This window comes from Pleurodeles waltl, chromosome 11 (assembly GCF_031143425.1).
Source record: "Pleurodeles waltl isolate 20211129_DDA chromosome 11, aPleWal1.hap1.20221129, whole genome shotgun sequence".
Classification (NCBI taxonomy): Eukaryota; Metazoa; Chordata; class Amphibia; order Caudata; family Salamandridae; genus Pleurodeles; species Pleurodeles waltl.
Window position 1 is genome coordinate 540,752,859 of NC_090450.1, and position 21,690 is coordinate 540,774,548.

Below are 21,690 nucleotides of genomic sequence, written 5' to 3' on the forward strand. Positions count from 1 at the left end.
TCTAACAGTGACTAGGTACCTCATTAGATAAAATGCTTAGTCCGGCCCACGGGGAATGCTCATTTGTGCGGCTGCAGATTTTTCCTCTTGAATATGTATTTGTAAAAAACTATTTCCCAAGTTGATTCAAGGAAGGGTGGACCAGAGCCTCAGGTCTTCCGACTGAGTGGCAGTTATGCTTAGGAATGCAGGTCTTTGTTGTGCTCTATGGTCAAGTATTTTGAGCAGGTTTGTGGTGGAAAAATGGCTTTGCAATATGACATCATAAAAGGCACGCCATTGTGTCAGTTCTTACGAACTGTGTTGCACTGGTGGAATCCATCTACTTACCTTTCTATCTATATCCATTTCTACCTATCCCTAGCTTTCTCAGCCTTCTTCTGTATTTAGCAGCCTATCTCTCTTTTATCTGTCTCTGTCTATCTATCTCTGTGTAGGTCTATCTACAAATCTGTCTGTCTAGCTCTATCTATATTGACCAGGCCATCTTCCTGCCTATCCCTCTGTCTGTCAGAGTTTCAGTTCAGATGTGAGTCAGGAAGGGGTCATGGAGTCGATTTGTTTAGACCAGCCATAAACAACATCACTCTCCGCTTAGTATGTCCACCAGTCCTTGTATTCCATCACCTTTCGTGTTCTCTCTGTTATCGGTTTGTATCTATCTATCTGTCCATCCCTTTGTCCGCCCAACTGTCTGTCTGTCTATATACCTCCTCTACTTGGAACAACCTGCCCAAGATTCTGTAAACATCTGAAGGTTATCCTTTCTGCTAATTTTCTCACCCCCTTTTTACATATCTAGTTGTTTCTGTACCAGTGCTTAATTTGAGCCGGTGGTTTCTGTTGCAGGGCACTTGCACTTATTTTTTAGGCCCGGAACTTATGTTTCTGAATCAGGTATTTACTGCAAGCAAAAAACACATGTGGGAAAGATGAGGAAGAGAAGGACGGAAAAGCGTCACAAATGGAAAAAGCAGAAAGCTGTAAGAGTGAGCTAAAGGGGCAGCGAGTGGCTCTAAATTGATCAGAGGCACGAGATGGCTTTAGGATTACCCTGTCTCAGTACTCTGTGCTCACACATTTAATTTCAGCAGCTGCATGTTTCAAAGGAGAGCTTTGGGCACCAGCACATTTTTATTTACAAATTAAGCACGGTCCTGTGCCATCATGCCACAACTGTAAGCGCATACTACAAATGAATAAGTACATCATAAATAAATAAAGAACCACATTTCTGATAGAGACTTGTAACTGCAGATTCCTCACCTTGTGAGTTTCCCCAGGTGCCAGACTGGATCCTGAAACTTTAATAGCAGTTCCCTTGCATGTTGACTGGTTGTGTTGTGCGGCTCTGCATCAGATCCATCGGTTTCAGATGTGCCATTGGGGGTCACTAAAGAACACCTCCTCTGAGTGTTGACATCAGAGCCTTGACACCCCAGATTCATCACCTTTTGAATATTTCCCAGGTATTACACTAATCCAGAAATGCTTCAGCAGTACCTCTACACACCAGTAGGTGGTGACTTGTGGCTCTGCACTGATCCCATTTCATCCTGGAAATGACTTGCAGAGCCTTAATAGTTGATGCTCTTGCGCACTGTCAGTTATTTTCTTTGTGCACCAGTGGACGCCAATCCAAAACTACCTCTCGCCTCTTTGAGACCCTTAACTCTTCCATAATTTTCAGTGTGCAAGAGAAATGTCACCTCCCAAAAGAACAGATTTTAAACCCTTTAAGGACCGTTGCAAAGAAATGTCTGTGACAGATCCTTATCAGATTGGCCTGTGATGCCTGACGAGGCCGCAATGTAAACTTTACACCACAAAGCACCTGAAGACTCCATGATGAGACTGGTCCAAGTCAAAAGTTCGATCCCATTTTAGAAGTCAAAGGAGTTGTTCCAGAGGCCGCTGTTGATCTCGATCAAAGTTGTTTGATAAGTTGCATAAAAAACACAAGAAATCCAAGCAAGACTCAGCCATTCCTACCACTCACATTTATTCTCACAAGAAGGCGCGTGAGCAGCACCATATAACTTGATCTCCTTCCCAAAGTAGTTTGGTGTCCAAACCTATCTTGCAAAATGTTCCGGCACAACCTGTGTTTCTGGGGCCAGCTGCCACTCTGAAACAAATTGAAGTATTCTGCAAAGCTGTGCTATGACTCTTTAAATTTTTATTGATTCCCTTAGGCTTGTCTTCAGGCCCCACTGAACTGAAAGCCCTCTGTCTGGAATCCGACTGATTCACCCTTGGCATCAGTTGGAAACTCTGAGAACATCATGGAGCTGTCTTCAGCTCCAGTTTCAACTCCAGTGCTACGGTCCATGCTGGTTCCTGGAACTTCAACACCGGTGCCAACTCCATCATCCGGGGGATGAGGTACCTATTGTACTCGCTGACCCCGAGTCGGCGCTGATTTAACCTCATCCAAAATTATGCCTGGCCAATGTAAATGTACCACTTCCTCCACTCAAACTGCTGCCTCCACAAGGGAAAACTCATGCTCTGAATTCTCTGTTTGACTCAGATTCGTACAATGATTGCAGCCGTGGCGATGAGATTGAACAGTAGTACTATGAAGTAAATTCACTTGACAACCTACAAAAGGGTAGTGGCCTTGATAACTCCCCTGAGTCGGGGCACCTCTCATTCCCTGGTCCTGCCACTGAAGAGAGCGCTTCTTACAGTGTGTAGGGCAGCTGAAGTCCTTCACTTACAGTCCACCACCTTGCAGGTCAATACCAATGTCCTCATGGAAGTCCTCCAGCTGGGGCAAACATCCATAGAGCCCCTCTTGCCTTTCAGTGAAGCACTTATGGATAGCTTATTGGTGGCATTGATTAAATCTCGCTCTGGCCCCGATCAATCACCACATCACTTTACGCCACTTCCCTGCCGTGGGTGACCCTGCGTTTGTATATCAGCACTGCCACACCTGCCAAAAGCTTGTTGCTGCAGCTGTCTATAAGCGGAACAACCTCATACACATTTCCAACTGCGCCCACTGATAGGGAGTCAATTCGGGTGTAGACTTTTGGAGAGCAAGTCTTCTCATCCACCAGTTTGGCTCTGAGATCAGTGAATGCCAGCTGCCTCCTGGTGCTATTTCCATGCCTTGTGTGAACCAGTGGCTAAAGTTTTCCTGGTGTTCCTGAAGATCTCTGACCTGCCCTCACCCATGCTCTACAGGATGGCTGTGCCACCGCCAAGTGCACAATTTTTTGTGGCTTGGACGTCACCGATTCCATTGTATGGACCATTGGCACTAGTGCCGCCATTCACCACCATGCTTAACTGCGGTCAACCGTTTTTTCAGACGATGTCTAGTCATCCCTCAAGGACATGCCCTTTGACAGGACTTGCCTATTTGGGAATGAGGCAGATTCTGTTCTAGACCAGTTTAAGGAGATTAGGAGTACAGTATGCTCCCTGGACTTATCTTCCCTCCTCACCACCTGCATCAGTCCTATTGCATCTTTTGTGGCTTCAGAAGAGACACCTGTACCGTCAGCCAATTCAACCTCAACAAGATGCCTAGCAGTTTTGCAGTCGAGGCTGCGGGGCCCATTGCCCCATTGTCACTGTCAACCAGGTGCCCAGTCCACTGTTCCCCTGCAGCTCCACCTACCAAACCCCTTTAGTGTGCCCCTGATTGAGCACAGCCACCTGGTAGGAGACATCATCTGACGGGTTGGTGGACCATAGCATTGGACAGGTGGGCCCTGCAAATTGTTTAGAAGGGATGTGCCCTATGCTTCCTTTCCACACTGCTGCATCTTCCAACATCCCCAGTGGCTGACGGAGGACCATCTATCTATTTTGCGAAAGAAAGCTCAAGCCTTTTTGGACAAAAGGGCTATTGAGAAAGTGTCTGTGCCAGATTTAGGTCCCTGTTGTTATTTCCACTACTTTCTGGTGCCAAAGAAGGGCAGAGGCCTTTGTTGTAGTTTAGAAATGCACCCTCTCAAAACCTTCCTCCGAAAGGAAAGTTTCAGTGTGCTTACACTAGCACAGATCAGACATGCAGGATGTCTATTTCTACCTGTCCTGCAGGCCCATGAGCGCTACTTGCGGTTCATAGTGGGAAAGGAGCATTTCCAGTTCGCTGTGCTTCCCTTTGGTCTCACCAGTGCACCTTGGATGTTCATGAAAGTGATGGCATGGAGGCAGCACACCTTCGAGGTAGCAGTGCACCTTCTGGGTCCCAGTTTCCCCAGCGTTGACTGGCTATTGAAGGTTGTCTTGCTCCAAGCAGTCAATATCCACCTCCAGACTATGAAGGACCTCTTGTCATTTTGGGGTTCACTATCAACTTGCCAAAGTCACACCTGACTCCTTCTCAGACCCTCCCCTTCTTTGGAGCCATTCTGGACTCAGTTTGGTTTTGTGCCTTTCCCTCTAGAAAGATGAGTCCAGAACATTCAGGCTATGATGATGATCTTTCAGCTTCAGTCCTGGATTTCAGTGAGATCAAATTTGAGGCTGCTAGGAGTGATGGCCTCCTGCATCCTGCCGGGGTAGCATGCATAGGCAGGCTCTGCAGTGAAATCTGGCTCAACATTAAGGGGACCTCTGACCATGTTCAGATTTCAGAAGGGATTACAAAGGATCTGCAGTGATGGTTGCTGGACCACAGCTGGGTCAACAGTAGACCCCTCTCCTTTTTCCACCTAAATGTGACAGTGACCGATGTATCACTTCTAGGTTGAGTTGGCCATCTGAGAGAGGTGGAGATCAGAGGCCTTTGGTCTCTGGCAGAGTCTGGGCTCTTTATCAACTTTCTGGAGCTGAGGGCTATCGTCTTGACATTGAAAGCCTTCTTTCCATCCATCAAGGAGAGGCTGGTGCTCACAGAAAATGCCACAGGCCAAATTGTACTGCAAAAGACAGGACAGGATGGTGTCATGGACCCTGTACCAGGAGGCCCAGCACCTCTGGAAATGGCTGGACCACCTGGGACTTTTCCTGGCGGTGAACCACCTAGCAGTATTGTTGAATGCCAGGGTGGACAAGCTTAGCCATTTGTGCCTCATGGGTCACAAGTGGCAGTAAGACCCAGAGGTAGTGCAGGCACTCTTTCATGAATGGGGAGAATCTTCGCTTGATCTGTTTGCCACTGCCAGGAACGCACAATGTTTGCACTTTTGCATGTTGGAGTTTCCAAGGCATTTCTCGCTCTGAGATGCATTCTGCCTCGAATAGAATTTGGGACTCCTGTATGCTTTTACATATACCACTCCTACCCTGAGTTCTCAATATCAGGACCAAACGGGCCCAGGTCATCCTAGTCGCTTTGGACTGGGCACAGAGAGTATAGTATCCAGAACTCCTGGGCATGAGCATCTATCTTCCTCCCAGGCTGCTCCTCCAGGAAGACCTGCTGTTACAGCAGCATGGCAGGGTTCTGCATCAGGAACTTCACAATCTCCATTTTCATGCTTGGATATTGAGCGGCGACAGTTGAACTCCTTTGACCTGCCTCCGAGGTGGTCGATGTCATCTTGGCAGCCAGGGTTCATCGATAAAGACTGTACCCCTGAAATTGGGAAAATTTGTGGCTTGTTGTGGTGCTCGCGTAGACAGACCCCATCCAGGCAAAGTTATCTGATGTTTTGTTTTTTGTTTTGTACCTAGCCTGACAAGGCTTTGCTCTGGGAACCATTAAAGGGTACCTTTCGGCCTTTTCACAATTGCTGGATCAGACTTCATTATTTAAGTCTGCAGTTGTTATTAGTTTTTTTCAAGGTTTACAACATTTGTTTCTCCCCTCGCCCTCTGTCATTCCACAGTGGGATCTTAACCTGGTCCTCATAAATTTAATATGCATTACCTTTGAGCAGCTTCACAGCTGTCCCTTATGGCTTTTTACCCTCAAGACACTGCCCTTTGTAGCAATAACATTGGAGCAGTGTGTAAGTGAGCTTCAGGCTCTCTGTGTTAGCTCAGCGTGCACTACCTTATTCCCAGACAAGCAGATTTTGTAAATAAGGGCATCCTTTTTGTGTAAACTGGTGATGCTGTTCCACATCGATTAACACATCACTTTGCCAGTGTAATATGTTCTGCCTCATCCCTTTAAGCAGGAGGAGAGACTCCACTGTTTGGACCCCAGGAGAGCTTTAAGCTTTTTTATTGACCGTACAAGGAAACTGGGTGGATGACCAGCTCTTTGTGAGATTCAATGGAATGACAAGGGGCAAGACTGGGGAAAAGAGAACGACCTCTTGCTGGTTCGTGCTTTGCATTGAGATTTACTACACACTGGCCATAAAGCAGACTCCAGAAGGACTGCATGCTCATTCTACCAAGTTCGAAGCTGCCACCACTGCATTGGCATGTGGAGTCCTTGTCCTGGACATTTGCTAGACGCCTATATGGGTGTTGTAGTGCCTTGCAAGTTTTATGAAGGAACACTTTTGGCTCCGAATGAACTCCGTAGAAGTGTGACATAGCAATTAGAGTGAAAAGCAATGAAAGTTTATCTTAGAATGTTGAGTTTGCAGCTACCTGCAGATGAATGAAGATGTGTAATATTCAGCTCCATGTGCGGCATAGGCTGGGAAGGATGCTACAACTAGCTTCGCAATAGGGGATTAATAACCCAAAGAATGATTATGCTCTCCCAAAGAGTTTGCCATGGTCCAAGCTAACCGCTTGTGTGTGCTGCGTGCTACGTGTGTCCCTTTTGAAGTAAGGAATTGACGCTTAATGCATGTAGAGTCAAAGCACAGCTGCAGCCGCGTGAAGCAGTTGAAGACAACAAAAGCATTGCACAGAATCAACATGTCATTTGGCAGAACCTGCTGGTCAGGCCATACATAAAGGCTCTGCACTGCCACGCAAGATACAATTGTACATCATATGGAGCATTAAAGCTGAAGGCGCATACAACCAGGTTTACAAAGCACAGTTAAAGATGACCATAGCTTTCCAAATAATGCTGCAAACAAAAGCACTGCAAGGCGGAGATCAACCAGAATAGTGACATTTTTCAGCTGGCAGCTAAGAAAGAAGCCACACTTCCAAGTAATGTTAAAGACGATCCTGAGGCCAACACATCAAAGGACCTTAGATGAGGTTTGCATAAACATGATTATCAAACAGTGATGGAGAGCCTGCTACTCTTCATATCAGTAAGTTCCACACTTCTCTACAATACTGCTGCTTTCCTGACATCACCACCACTTTTTGATACTGCCAGAAATCAAAATATTGGCGATAGATGGACTACTTGGTTAGAGACATTTGATGATTTCATTGAAGCACTTGAAGAGGCTGATAACAGGAAATATCTCTGAAATCTTGTCATAAAGAAAATGCTAAGAGCCGGCTGAGAAGTCACATTAAAACAGCTTTAAGTCTCAAATTCAGTCCAGTACTAAATGTTGATTATGAAAGATATGTTTTCTGTCAAGAATGTCAAAAAGTTGGTGAAATCATTGATGAATTTGTGGAGAGACTTGATACACTCATCAAACACTGTAAGTTCAATGACTTTAATGATGAAGGAGCTATGGGTCTTAAGAGTTTTTGATAGATGTTTGATTCATTCAGATGACGAATGCTGAGAGAAAGTCTCAGTCTGGAGACAGTGCTAATGGCTGCAAGAGCTGAAGAGCGGGCAGAAAGACAAGCTGCTGACATGGAGGCCGGAGGTGGCCAGAGTGAATCAGTCATGAGTGTGAAAAGTAAGCCAAAGCAAAAGACTGAAGGATACAAAGTGATGTCTGCACAAAGTTATGTTTTAGATGTGGATTTTCTTTTCCACACAAAGTTAAATGTCCCGACATTAAAGAGATATGTAAAGGCTGTAAAGTGGAGGAAAAAGTAAGTACATTAAGGTGCGAAGACAAAATGTCCGCCAGAACATTCCAGAAGCAATGCGCGACGCACAGCCACAAGGCCAAGTGGTGACATCAGATCAGGCAAATCAACACTATACAAAGCCAATCATCATCTAAACAACATCAAACAGTTCTGCCACCTCAGTATCAAGTGAAAAGGAGGAAGACGGTTGTGCCATGTTGATGTTTACCTCAAAGAAACATGCACATTTTGGACTAGCCACATGTGAAGAAAAATGTCAGTCAAAGAAAAGTCAACATGCCAAAGCACCAAAATCATACAAACATTGTCCAAAGATTACATTGAAAATAAATGTTTATTGATACCTCTCATTATCAGAAGTGATGCATTGATAAACCTAATGCCTGAAGAGAAATACAATGAATTATCTCCAGTACTGTGGCTTATGCCATCGAAAACCAAAGTGTATACATGGGCTGCATTGATGCCCATAAAATGTCAAGGTTCATTTGTAGCAACAATGAAACACAAGAAAACAAAGGTGCAAGCACCCATCCATGTGCGTCAAGGGACGGCTACAAGTGCCTGTCTACTCAGTTTCAGCACTGCCGCTGATATGGGACTAATTTCTGTAAATTACAACATGAATGCTCATTACAAAATAGTAAGTCAATTCTCTTTGTTGTTTTATGGTTTAGGAAAACTTAAGACTATGAAAGTAAAGCTGCATATTATTGAGGATGTCTATCCTGTTGCTCAGAGACATAGGGGGTCATTATGACCCTGGCGGAAGGCGGAGAAGCGGCGGTAAGACCGCCAACAGGCTGGCGGTCTTTTTTTTTATATTATGACCATGGTCCTCCGCCGGTTCTTCGTTCCGCCCGCCATGAAATCCATGGCGGTAAGCATTATCAGTGCCAGGGAATTCCTTCCCTGGCACTGATAGGGGTCTCCCCCACCACCCACCCCAACCCCGACTCCCTCCCCTACCCCCCACCACCCCTGCCACCCCCCAAAGGTGGCAGGACCCCCCTCCCCACCCTGACCCCCAACATAACAACACACATATACACATGACACGCACGCAGGCACCACCAACACACATACACGCACACACACTGCCATACATGCAAACATCCACACACACAGACACGCACATCCACATTCAAACATACATGCACACATCCATACAGACATACCTACAGACATACACGCACTCATTCCCATACACACAACACCCCCGCAAGCATACACGCACTCACACACCCCCTCTGCATACACACACGCACACCCCCACGCACGCACACAACACCCCCCTCCCCTCACGGACGATCGACTTACCTGGTCCGACGATCCTCCGGGAGGGGACTGGATCCATGGGGGCGGTTCCGCCGACACCACACCGCCAACAGAACACCACCACGCCGAATCACAGGACGTGATTCGCTGGGCGGGGTTCTGTTGGCGTGGCGGTGGAGGTGGAGCAACCTCCACTTCCCCGCCGCCCGCCAGTGTGGCTGTTGGCAGCTCTCCATCCGTAAAAGGACGGAGAGCTGCCAACGGTCATAATAGGCTGAGCGGCAAACCGCCACTACTGGCGGTCTTCCGCACGCGGTCCCTCGGGGGTCTTGAAAAAAGACCGCAAGGTCAAAATGACCCCCATAGACAGATTTATTTTCATTTATAAGAAGCTGTTGAAAAATAATTTGAATCGTTACTCAAACATGACATTATGGAGTGTCCTACTTAGTTTTAGTATGTCATTGGCTGCAGACCTTTTCCAAGACATTATTCGACTTATCATACAGCCTGTTGTAAAATTCGTTCAATTATAGTGATTACATATTATTTTTTAGAGCTACACAGAAGGAGCATGATAAATCTCTCACACAAGTATGTATTTTACTTACTAGTACAGGTTTGACTCTGAATGAAAACAAATGTGAGTTCCACAAGACAAAGTTAAAATTCTTTGGCCATATCTTTTCAGAAAGGGGTATAACACCTGATCCTGCGAAAGTACAAGCACTATCAAATGTTAATCCTCCACGACATGTTTCTATGGTGTATTCATTTCTTGGTATTGCCAGTTATTTTTCAAGGTACATGTAAGACTGTGCCACTGTAAGTTTTCCATTACGAGAGTTGGTGAAGAGAAATGTTTCATTTCAGTAGTCACCAGAATGTGAGAAACATCGTAAGAGAATCAAACAAGCCATTGAAAATACTTCTGAAATGTTATACCTCAATCCACAGCTTCATGCAGAGGTTGTAGTTGATGCAAGCCCAGTCGGGTTATGCTCCATCTTTGCACAGTACGGTGGACACTCAGATGCTCCAAGGCATATTGTGGCATATGGTAGTAGAAATTTGTCCTCAACAGAGCGTGCTTACTCACAACCTGAGAAAGAAAGTTTAGCTGTAGTATGAGCTTGTGAACATTTCATTGTAGTCCTGTATAGAAAGCCTTTTATGATGGTAACTGACTATCTTTGGCAAACCAAGTGCCACACTGCCTCCTTGCATTGAATGATGGGTTCTGCGATTGCAAGAGTGCAAGTATACCATTGTGCATCGTCCAGGGAATGATTAAAATCCCATTGACTACTTTTCCAGAGTGCCTCTACAGGGTTGTTGTACCACATCCAAGATGGCTGGATTTCATGAATTTCATTGTAAAATCAAATATGCCAGCTACTGTCTCGTTTGCCCAGATTATCACTGCCACGAGCCATGATAGTGACATGTGGTAGTTAAAAGACATAATTTCACATCATTCATGGAACTGACTCACTTGACCTCACACCAGCGTTTGTGAATATCAAAAATAGAAAAATGTCAGAGATGAACTGTCCATAACTCAGGAGGGAGTTATAATGTGAGGGTGGAGAATCCTAATTACAGAGTGTCTGCAACAGAAAATGATTGAAGTGGCTCACCAAGGAGAATGTGGTATCATTGCCACAAAGAGAACTGTCCGAAATTGAGTTTGGTTTCCGTATTTAGATGAGAGGGTTGACAAGGAACTCAAGGCTTGTCATCTATGCAGCTGTCTTTCTACAAATGTTACTCAACACACTCTGAACATGTCAGAACTCCCTAAGCATGCATGGGAGAGAATCGCTATTTGTTTTCAGTTCACTTGAAAATAAACATCACCTGATTGTGTTTGTGGACGAATACTCAAGTTTTCTTTTAGTCGAAGAGCTTTCATCCACAATTTGTGAAGGAGTCATTGACTAATTAGATGGCATCTTTGTGACATGATTCATTCCAGCCATTTTAAAGTCTGATAATGGCCCGCCTTTTAACAGTTGAGAATTCAAAGAAATCCTGGAGCATCTGAAAATAACACATCAAAAGAGTACATCTTTATGGTCGCAGTCCAATGGACTTGTTGAGTGTTTTATGAGTACGCTAAAGAAAGCAGTACAGTGTACAACTCTTGAGAAACTCAGTTTGAAAACTATTAAATTCCACCATACAAGGTTATCATTCAACACCTCACTCGACCACAGGCGAAAGTCTTGTGACTTTGATGTTTGGGAGAGCAATTACAACCAAGTTACCTACATTGACCAACAAGAGAGCAGAAAGTAAGAACATGATTCGTGCAAGGAACGTGAATGACAAGCAGAAAATGAAATCTTGTGCAGGTAGGAGGAAACATTCAAAGAATATCACCTTTAAGAGAGGAGATTTAGTGATTGCCAGACAGATGCAAAGAAGGAAATCTAATACTCCATATGAGACTGAAACTTTCCACGTGGTGTCTACCAAGGGACACATGGTGACTGCTCAGCTCCCTGGGAAGTCTCTTACCAGAGACTCTTCTCATTTTAGGTCTTTTATTCCTTGGTCTTCAAATCGAGATTACGAAGGAAAGAATGAACCTGAGAACTGTATATGTGTATACAGGTTTTGGAACAAATTTTAATTTTTTATTTAACAGAGGGGGAGATTTATGGGGTCATCAAGACCCCGGACCAGGCTGGCGGTACATACCTCTACTATTAAGACATTAGCAGTTTGGCCAAAGCCAAACCGCCAAGTTAACACACCGACCACTAGGCCGCCCATGGAATTTTGACCCCGCCCACTGCCATGGTTTCCGTGGTTTCTGTACCGCCACGGAAACGGTATGTTGGCGGCCGTGGCAGTAGGCGGCATTTGCCGCCAATGTCATAATGAGGGCCTTAGTGTCTTGCGAGTTTTATTGAGGGAATCCTTTTTGCTCTGAATGAACTCCTTAGAAGTGTGATGTAGTAATTAGAGCAGAATGCAATTAAAGCTTGTATTAGAATGTTGAGTTCGCAGTTACACGCAGAAGCATAAAGATGTGTAATTTTCAGCTCTGTGTGTGGCGTAGTCATTTGCAGGTACCCAGGCTGGGGGGGGGGGAACGCTACAGGCTTCTCTCCATACGTTCACAACACATTATTGGCTTGTCAGTCAGGTTCACCGAGATGGGCATTTTGGGGGCCAGGGTCGGCGGGAGCACCGCCGACATGCCGGCGGTGCCCCGCAGGGCATTCTGACCGCGGCGGTTCGGCCGCGGTCAGAAGAGGCAAACCGGCAGTCTCCCGCCGGTTTACCGCTGCCCTTAGAATCCCCCATGGCGGCGCAGCTTGCTGCGCCGCCATGGGGGATTCTGACACCCCCTACCGCCATCCTGTTCCTGGCGGTTCGCCCGCCAGGAACAGGATGGCAGTAGGGGGTGCCGCGGGGCCCCTGGGGGCCCCTGCCGTGCCCATGCCAATGGCATGGGCACGGCAGGGGCCCCCGTAAGAGGGCCCCGAAAAGTATTTCAGTGTCTGCTAAGCAGACACTGAAATACGCGACGGGTGCAACTGCACCCGTCGCACCCCTGCAACTATGCCGGCTCAATTCTGAGCCGGCGTCCTCGTTGCAGGGGCATTTCCTCTGGGCCGGCGGGCGCTCTTTTGGAGAGCGCCCGCCGGCCCAGAGGAAATGTCTGAATGGCCGGTGCGGTCATTCAGCGGCGGTACCCTGGCGGACGGCCTCCGCCGTCCGCCAGGGTCAGAATGAGGCCCTTTGTCTGCTCGATCCTGCTAGACTTTCTGGTTTGAGTCTATTCACAGACCCACCCCCGAATAGGTACTGCTTTATTATCTATTTAAAAGGTGAGAGATCTGCAGCTGAAGTTTCTATTAGAACACGTTGCATATCTTCAGTAGCGCTGTTTCTGGTAGAGACTCTGGTGGTCATTACAACCCTGGCACCTACGACACAGGGGAGGGGGTAAGGAAAAGAGAGTGATACACACACGCAACACCCCCACCCTCACCTACGACAACACACTAATACATCATGATACATTACAGTTACACCCCCCAACCCCCCCTGGAAGAATGCAAGGACAAAAGGAAATGAGTCAAATGATTGTAATATATTCAAATACATGAATCAAAAATATATACATATATAAAGATATTCACACTATAAACAAATATATACACCAAGAATACAAGTCCAAGGGATTCCACCATCATAGTCCGTGGACCACTGGGCCCAAAATACATGGGCGAGGCCCACACTCAATACCCAAACAAGACGGAGAGAACACTGCTGGGGCATCAGATAGAAATAAAACAGGCACCTCAGGGGGAATGGAGGGGGGGGCATCTCAGCCGGATGAGTGTATGACTCCAGATCCACGAGGGGGCTCCATGCCCACTGCTTTATCCTGGGGAGTGCAAAGCCACAGTCTCTCAAGTCTCTCCAGTGGGTGGGCTGCCCACTGCTTTATCCTGGGGAGTGCAGAGCCATCCTGGGGAGTGCAAAGCCACAGTCTCTCAAGTCTCTCCAGTGGGTGGGTTTCCCACTGCTTTATCCTGGGGAGTGCAAAGCCACAGTCTCTCAAGTCTCTACAGTGGGTGGTTTGCCCACTGTTCAATCCAGGGGAGTGCAAAGCCACAGTCTCACAAGTCTCTACAGTGGGTGGTTTGCCCACTGCTTTATCCTGGGGAATGCAAACCCACAGTATCTCAAGTGGATAACAGTTCTCCACTGGTTCTGGAGGGGGCTTTGTTCCCAGAGTGCCTCATCTTGCCAAGGACTGAGGTAGTGGATGTCTTTCTCAGCTGGTTCTGGAGGGGGCTTTGTGCCCAGAGTGCTTCATCCTGCCAAGGACTGAGGTAGTGGGTGTGATTCTCCACTGGTGCTGGAGGGGGCTTTGTACCCAGAGTGCTCATCCTGCAAAGGACAGAGGTAGTGGATGTCTTTCTCCACTGGTTCTGGAGGGGGCTTTGTGCCCAGAGTGCTTCATCCTGCCAAGGACAGAGGTAGTGGATGTCTTTCTCCACTGGTTCCGGAGAGGGCTTTGTTCCCAGAGTGCCTCATCCTGCCAAGGACTGAGGTAGTGGATGTCTTTCTCAGCTGGTTCTGGAGGGGGCTTTGTGCCCAGAGTGCTTCATCCTGCCAAGGACTGAGGTAGTGGGTGTGATTCTCCACTGGTCCTGGAGGGGGCTTTGTGCCCAGAGTGCTCATCCTGCAAAGGACAGAGGTAGTGGATGTCTTTCTCTACTGGTTCTGGAGGGGGCTTTGTGCCCAGAGTGCTTCATCCTGCCAAGGACAGAGGTAGTGGATGTCTTTCTCCACTGGTTCTGGAGGGGGCTTTGTGCCCAGAGTGCTTCATCCTGCCAAGGACAGAGGTAGTGGATGTATCTCTCCACTGGTTCTGGAGGGGGATTTGTGCCCAGAGTGCTTCATCCTGCCAAGGACAGAGGTAGTGGATGTATCTCTCCACTGGTTCTGGAGGGGGCTTTGTGCCCAGAGTGCTTCATCCTGCCTGTGGCGGACTCAGTAGTGTCAGAATTATTGGCCTGTGGTGCTGCTGGTGGCGGTGTCCTGGGCAGCGGCTCAGCTGGTGGTGGTGTCCTGGGCAGCGGTTCAGCTGCTGGCGGTGTCCTGGGCAGCAGGGCTGCTGCTGGCGGTCCTGTCTTTGGCTGCGGGGCTGCTGGTGGTCGTCTCCTGGGCAGCGGGGCTGCTGCAGGCGGTCCTGTCTTTGGCAGCGGGGCTGCTGGCGGAGCTCCCCTCGCCCTCCGTCCCACTGGTGAATTCGGAGTCCGTAGTCTCGCCCTCCAGGGCCATGTGGGATGCAGCTCCCTCCTGCTCCGGTGCCACTGCTCCTCCGCCTGATGATGCTAATGCACACAAGAACAGGGAGACCACAAAAAGGGGGGGGAGACAGAAGAAAGACATGTTCAGTGCATGCAATACCGCTACCATTGGCGGACACGACAGACACAGAAGCCTCCTGCACTACGCTGCGCACTTGGGGTCCACTATTCAATCCCTGGGACATGGCTTACAAGGCTATGGCCGATTTCTGCACACATGGATGTCACAGGAGCCTGACTAGGTGTAGTTGGCACTGTACACAGGGGGGGTGGTGTGCCAGAGGGCCTGCCTGAAGAAGGGAACTTAACTACCAAACTCGCCTTGGCCTAGGGGAACCCACAGCCCACCTCCCCCACCCAGACACCTACAATGCGCGCTGAATCAGCAGAATGAGAGTGTACTCACTCCCTTGTTGCTGCTGTGATGCCCTCAAGTGCCCATCCAACTCCGGGTACGCCACCGCCAGTATCCTGAACATCAGGGGGGTCATGGTGCGACGGGCACCCCTCCCACTTTGGGAGGCCATCCCCAGCTGGGCCTCCGCCGTCTTCTTGCTCCAGCTGCGAACGTCCTCCCATCTTTTCCGGCAGTGGGTGCTCCGTCTGTGGTAGACCCCCAGGGTCTGGACTTCCTTGGCGATGGCACGCCAGATGTCCTTCTTCTGGTGGGCGCTGACCTACAGGAATTGTACAGGGGAAAAAGAGAAGTAGTTACCAACTGCACCGTCAAAGTCATTGGCCCGCATCCCTACCCTTGCCATGACGCACATGCACTCACCGTCATTTCATCCACGCCTCATTCTCATCCCCCCTATCTTTCATACACCCCACTCCACACAGGCATTGCCCATACAGCATGCTCACAGTGTACTTACCTGTTTGTCTGGAGGACCGTAGAGTAGTGTGTACTGGGGGAGGACCCCATCCACGAGTTTCTCCAACTCCTCCGTGCTGAAGGCAGAGGCCCTTTCCCCAGACACGCGAGCCATTGTCTCTTCCAGACTGAGGTCACAGCAGCACTTGCAGTGTAGGTCTTCTCCTGTCGAAGATCAGGTATCGAGTGATTGAACAGATAAAAAATGGCGGTCACGTCCGCGGCGGTGCGTACCGTCACCGCCGGCGTACATCGTCATTGGCTCCTGGGACCCATAGGGTCCAATGTTAACCAATGCAGAATTGCGCTGCAGTCTTCGACCGCCTACCGCGACGGTGTACAATGTCAGCGCAGTTACCTCATATCCCCTTGTCCCACCTTACAGGTCAGGCAGCCGCCATTTCAGGGGCCCACATGGCATTATGTTTTACTGCGTCACACATACCTAGGCCTTGCTTAATCACTCATACAGGCAAATTTTGATTTATGAATATTTTCAGAGTAAGCTGTGTTTACGTACCTCAGAGTTGGTTGACTCTTTGCTCGCTGTTCTCCTCCATAGGCACCGTCTGCTGGGGCATGTGAGGAGATGGTGGCATCCTCCGGTGTACAGACCGCTGGTGGACCTGTCGACAATGGAGGAAAGACATGTGATCATCACCTACAGGCTTGATCGTGCCACAATCCAGGAACTGTGTGCCCAGTTGGAGCCAGACCTGATGTCAGCTATCCGCCATCCCACAGGAATCCCCCCTCAAGTGCAGGTGCTGTCAGTACTCCATTTCCTAGCAAGTGGGTCTTTTCAAACAACAGTGGCCATAGCATCAGGGATGTCCCAGCCTATGTTTTCCAACGTGTTGTCCAGAGTGTTGTCTGCCCTGCTGAAACACATGCAGAGCTACATCGTTTTCCCTCCGATGGAGGATTTGCCTACAGTGAAAGGTGATTTCCATGCCCTGGGACATATCCCCAACATCATAGGTGCCATTGTTGGGACACATGTGGCCTTGGTACCCCCCTGCAGGAGTGAATAGGTGTACAGAAACCGGAAGAGTTACCATTCCATGAATGTGCAGATGGTGTGTTTGGCAGACCAGTACATCTCCCATGTTAATGCAACATTCCCTGGCTCAGTGCATGACGCTTACATCCTGCGGAATAGCAGCATCCCTTATGTGATGGGGCAACTACAAGGCACCGGGTGTGGCTATTAGGTGAGCACATGGACCCAAATCAGTGGGAAAAGTTGTCTGGGTCTGTGGATGTCCCTATGAGTTGGTGTGTGTCTAACAGTTGTCCCTCGCCATTTGCAGGTGACTCTGGTTACCCCAACCTGTCATGGCTACTGACATCAGTGAGGAATCCCAGGACAAGGGCAGAGGAACGCTACAATGAGGCCCATGGGTGAACTAGGAGGATTATAGAGTGGACCTTCAGCCTCCTGAAGGCCAGGTTCTGGTGCCTTCATATGACAGGTGGTTCCCTATTCTACTCACCAAAGAAGGTATGCCAGATCATCGTGGCCTGCTGTATGCTTCACAACTTGGCTTTGCGACAACAGGTGCCTTTTCTGCAGGAGGATGGTCCAGATGGAGGTGTTGTGGCAGCTGTGGAGCCTGTGGACAGTGAAGACGAGGAAGCAGAAGAAGAGGACATCGACAACAGGAACACGGTGATCCTGCAATACTTACATTGAGACACAGGTAAGAAGACAACACTGCCTGCTACATCTAATTTAAATCTAATACCTCTCTACTGTCTGTCATATTCACCCAGTGTATGGTCACTGAGTTGTGCTTTCCCTTACGATTTCATAGATGTGGGTCCCACTGTGTGACATCTGTTTTGTTTCCTCATGGACTAGAGCTGTGTGACATAGGTATGTTGACATTACATTTGAAAGAGCATTTTGGCACTGTAATTGCTAATACACTGTTTGGAAATCACAGACAGACTCCAGATTGTTTTGTGCTTTAAGGGAGTTTATTTAAGTGCTCAATATTGGAGGGGGTTGTAAAATGGTGAGGGGTGATGGTGGAGAAATGTCCATGGCAGAGTCCAGTCGATTAGTCTCACAGGTGCATTGTCCAAAGGGGCATAGGAAGTGGAGCTGGGGCAGTTTAAGGATGGACAGGGTGACAAGGTGGGACAAATGGATGACAATCAGGGTGGTCTTATTTCTTGGCGGGGTCTTGGCATCGTTCTCTGTCTTTTTCCTGGATCTCAGGGACCGTTTGCTGGGTGGTTCTCCCTCTGCACGGGGTGGGGTGCTGGTGTGGTGGTCCTGTGGCGGTGCCTTCTGTCCACTAGTGCCGGCGGAGGTTGTGGGCAGTTCATCGTCCAGGCTAGGGTTAGGGGACACTTCTTGTGCCACAGTGTCCCTCCTGGTTTTCACTAGTTCCTTCAGCACCCCTACAATGGTGCCCAGGTTGGAATTGATGGATTTGAGTTCATCCCTGAAGCCCAAATACTGTTCCTCCTGCAGCCGCTGGGTCTCCTGAAACTTGGCCAGTACCGTTGCCATCGTCTCCTAAGAATGGTGGTAGGCTCCCATGATGTTGGAGAGGGCCTCGTGGAGAGTGGGTTCCCTGGGCCTGTCCTCCCCCTGTCGCACAGCAGCCCTCCCAGTTCCCCTGTGTTCCTGTGCCTCTGTCCCCTGAACCGTGTGCCCACTACCAATGCCCCCAAGTCCCTGTTGTTGTTGGGGTGGTGGGTTAGCCTGGGTTCCCTGTAGTGGTGGACACACTGCTGATTGACGTGTCCTGGGGACAGAGGTATGGGCCCGCTGGGTGGGAGCTGTGCTGGTGTTTCCAGAGGGGGGAAGCCCTGTAGTGGCTTGTGCTAGTGTGAGGGGAACCGACTGTCCCGATGTCCCAGATGGGCCGGGCTGGTCGTCTAGATCCAGTTGGACAGAGCTGCTGTCATCACTGTGGGCCTCTTCTGTGGGTGGAGTGGACATGTCTGGACCCTCCTGTCCGGTGACGATCGGTAGGGGTCCTGCAGGGGTGTAAAAGCATCTGTGTGTGCCATGGTGTGCAATGGGTGGGTGACCGTGTACCCCAGTGCTTGCACTCCTGTGTAGGACCTTGTGTGATGATGGTTTAGGGGGGTGTATGGGTATGTGCAGTGTCCATGCTTTGGTGATGGGTGTCCATGCTTTGGTGTTGCATGCAGGGCTTGGTGTTGGGATGGGTGGTTTGTGATATTGGGACATGTGTGAGGAGTACGAGTGATGGGGTGAGGGCGAGGGTGGGGGTATGTGATGGCATGTAGGTAGGGGTATAGTAGTAAAGATTTGACTTACCAGAGTCCATTCCTCCAGCTACTCCTGCGAGGCCCTCAGGATGCATAATAGCCAAGACCTGCTCCTCCCATGTTGTTAGTTGTGGGGGAGGAGGTGGGGGTCCGCCGCCAGTCCTCTGTACCGCAAGGTGGTTTTCTTGAGACCACGGAACGCACCTTCCCCCGTAGGTCGTTCCACCTCTTCCTGATGTCATCCTTATTTCTTGGGTGCTGTCCCACTGCGTTGACCCTGTCCACAATTCTTCGCCATAGCTCCATCTTCCTAGTTATGGAAGTGTGCTGCACCTGTGATCTGAATAGCTGTGGCTCTACCCGGATGATTTCCTCCACCATGACCCTGAGATCCTCCTCAGAGATCCTGGGGTGTCTTTGCCGTGCCATGGGGTGGTGTGGATGATGTGTGGAGTGGTGTGTGTTGTGATGTGTGGGGTGATATTTAGTGGTGTGAGGTGCGTGGATGTTATGTGGGTGATGGTGTTGAGTGCCTGTGGATGCTCGTTTGTAGATGGTGGTGTCCCTCTCTCTGGCCTTCAGTCGCAATTGTTGTCGTAGGGGTTTGTGGGTGATGTGGGTGTGTGTTTTATATTGTATTGGATGTGTGGGAGTGGTGGGTGTATGTGTATCAGGTGTGTGTATTTCAAATTGTCCAATGTGGTAGTGTTTTGTAAATGTGTGTGTATTTTGAGCGCGGCGGTGTGTACCGCCAATGGAATACCGTGGGTGAAAGACCGCCGCGTGGATTCGTGGGTCGTGATAGTGTGGCCGTATTCCTGTTGGCGTGACAGTGGAGGATTTCTTATCGCCAGTTTATCACTGACCTTTGGTGTGGCGGACTTGTGTGGGTGGCTAGATTTTGGAGGATTCCGGCCTTTGGGTCATAATGACCGTGGCAGAATTCGGTGGCGGTGTGTTGGAAGTCTTCTGCACAGCGGTAAGCAGCTTTTACCACCAATGTTGTAATGACCCCCTCTATCTTCGCAGAGATTCCTCGCTGACCCTCCCATCCTCCCCATCCTGTGATTAGACTCCTTCCATTAATATGATGCCAAGTCTGGAAATCTGCACACTGGTCCTAACCAATTTGCTGGTGGAACTCCGTGTCTGGGGGTGCAGGAGTGCTGCCTGTATAGTCTCTGTGCATCATTTCTGGAGCAGAGCGTTGTCAGTGTGGAGCCACACAGCGCCACCTACTGGCGGGCAGAGGTGCTGCTAAAAAGTTTCCATATCCAGTCTGACACCTAGGGAATAGTCAAAAAGTGAGGAATCTGTGGCTAGATTAGGTCTCTAAAAGAAAACTGGTTACCAAAGGTAAATAACTTGCTCTTCTGCGCCTTCAAACACAGATCCAGAGTTAACAGTGCTGTCTCTCTGACAGAACTTTCCCTCAGGAAAATGCTTTCTTCCACTCTAACTTGTCTGGAAGTGTGCAGATATGCAGAGGTGGCTCCTCTGTTAGGGCGGAGGAGTGCCTCCCCCCCCCTTTTTACAAGAAAACAATAATAAACTGTTTTCTTGAATAGGGGCGGGCTTTGGGGGTGACGAGCACTGAGGGGAGTGAAGAGAACACTCTCCTCAGTGCGCATGTATGTTTGTCCGGCCAAACATACATGCTCAGTAGGTTCTCTCCAGCACAGGAACACAGTTGCTGTCCTGGAGAGAGCCTGCACATGCTCCCAGTCTGCTTGGGAGAGGCCTGGCTGGGCACTCCTAGCCAATCCGAATGCTGCTTTGAGCAGGGAGCCTGTGCTTGCAGCCGAGAGAGACCAGGGACAGAGGAGCGGCGCGGCCGCAATGGAGGAGGTAAGCTGTTTTAAAATGTATTTATTTATTTATTTAATTAAATGCTCCCCCACCCCTTCAGAGGTCAGCAAGCCGCAATTGTAGATGTGGGCCCTAGAATGACAGGTTTCCAGCTGTGTCATGACCGTCACTAGTAAAGGACGGTAATGGACACTCACAACATCTGCCTATGGTGTCTCATCCCTGATCATGACCATGGTTGTGTTCGTGTTCTTTCAAGATGAACCGGAAAGCGATCTGAGACTGTAAGGTAAAGTTTGTCATTGCCGAACTCCAAAAGAAGTCGAGGAAGCAGTCTTAGGCGAAGGTGCAGACGTACACTCGCTCTCGGTACTGATCTTGAAGCCATTTCATCTTGAGATCAAGGAGTTCAGGTAGGAACGTTTCCACAAAAAGCCTACAAGAAATCCAAGCACGGGTAACGGACATCCCACCACTCGCACCACTCAGATGCTCTGAGTACCCCTACATCTTGGAACCGCTGATGGAGTGTGTAGGAAGCTGGAGTTTTATGTAGTGTGTCAATTTAAGGGCATACCATGGAAAAAGTCCATATGATCCCTCTTAGGTTTATAGGACTTACTTTAATAATCCCAAGTGCTCTATTAGTGGTAGTGTGGGCGAGCAGCGTAGGCTTATCAGAGGGGAGTGTTAAGCATTTGTTACACACACAGAGTCTATAAATGGTATACACACTCAAAAAGAAATCTAAGACCAATTTATAAAAATAAAACAGTTTGGTATATATTTTTAGACACC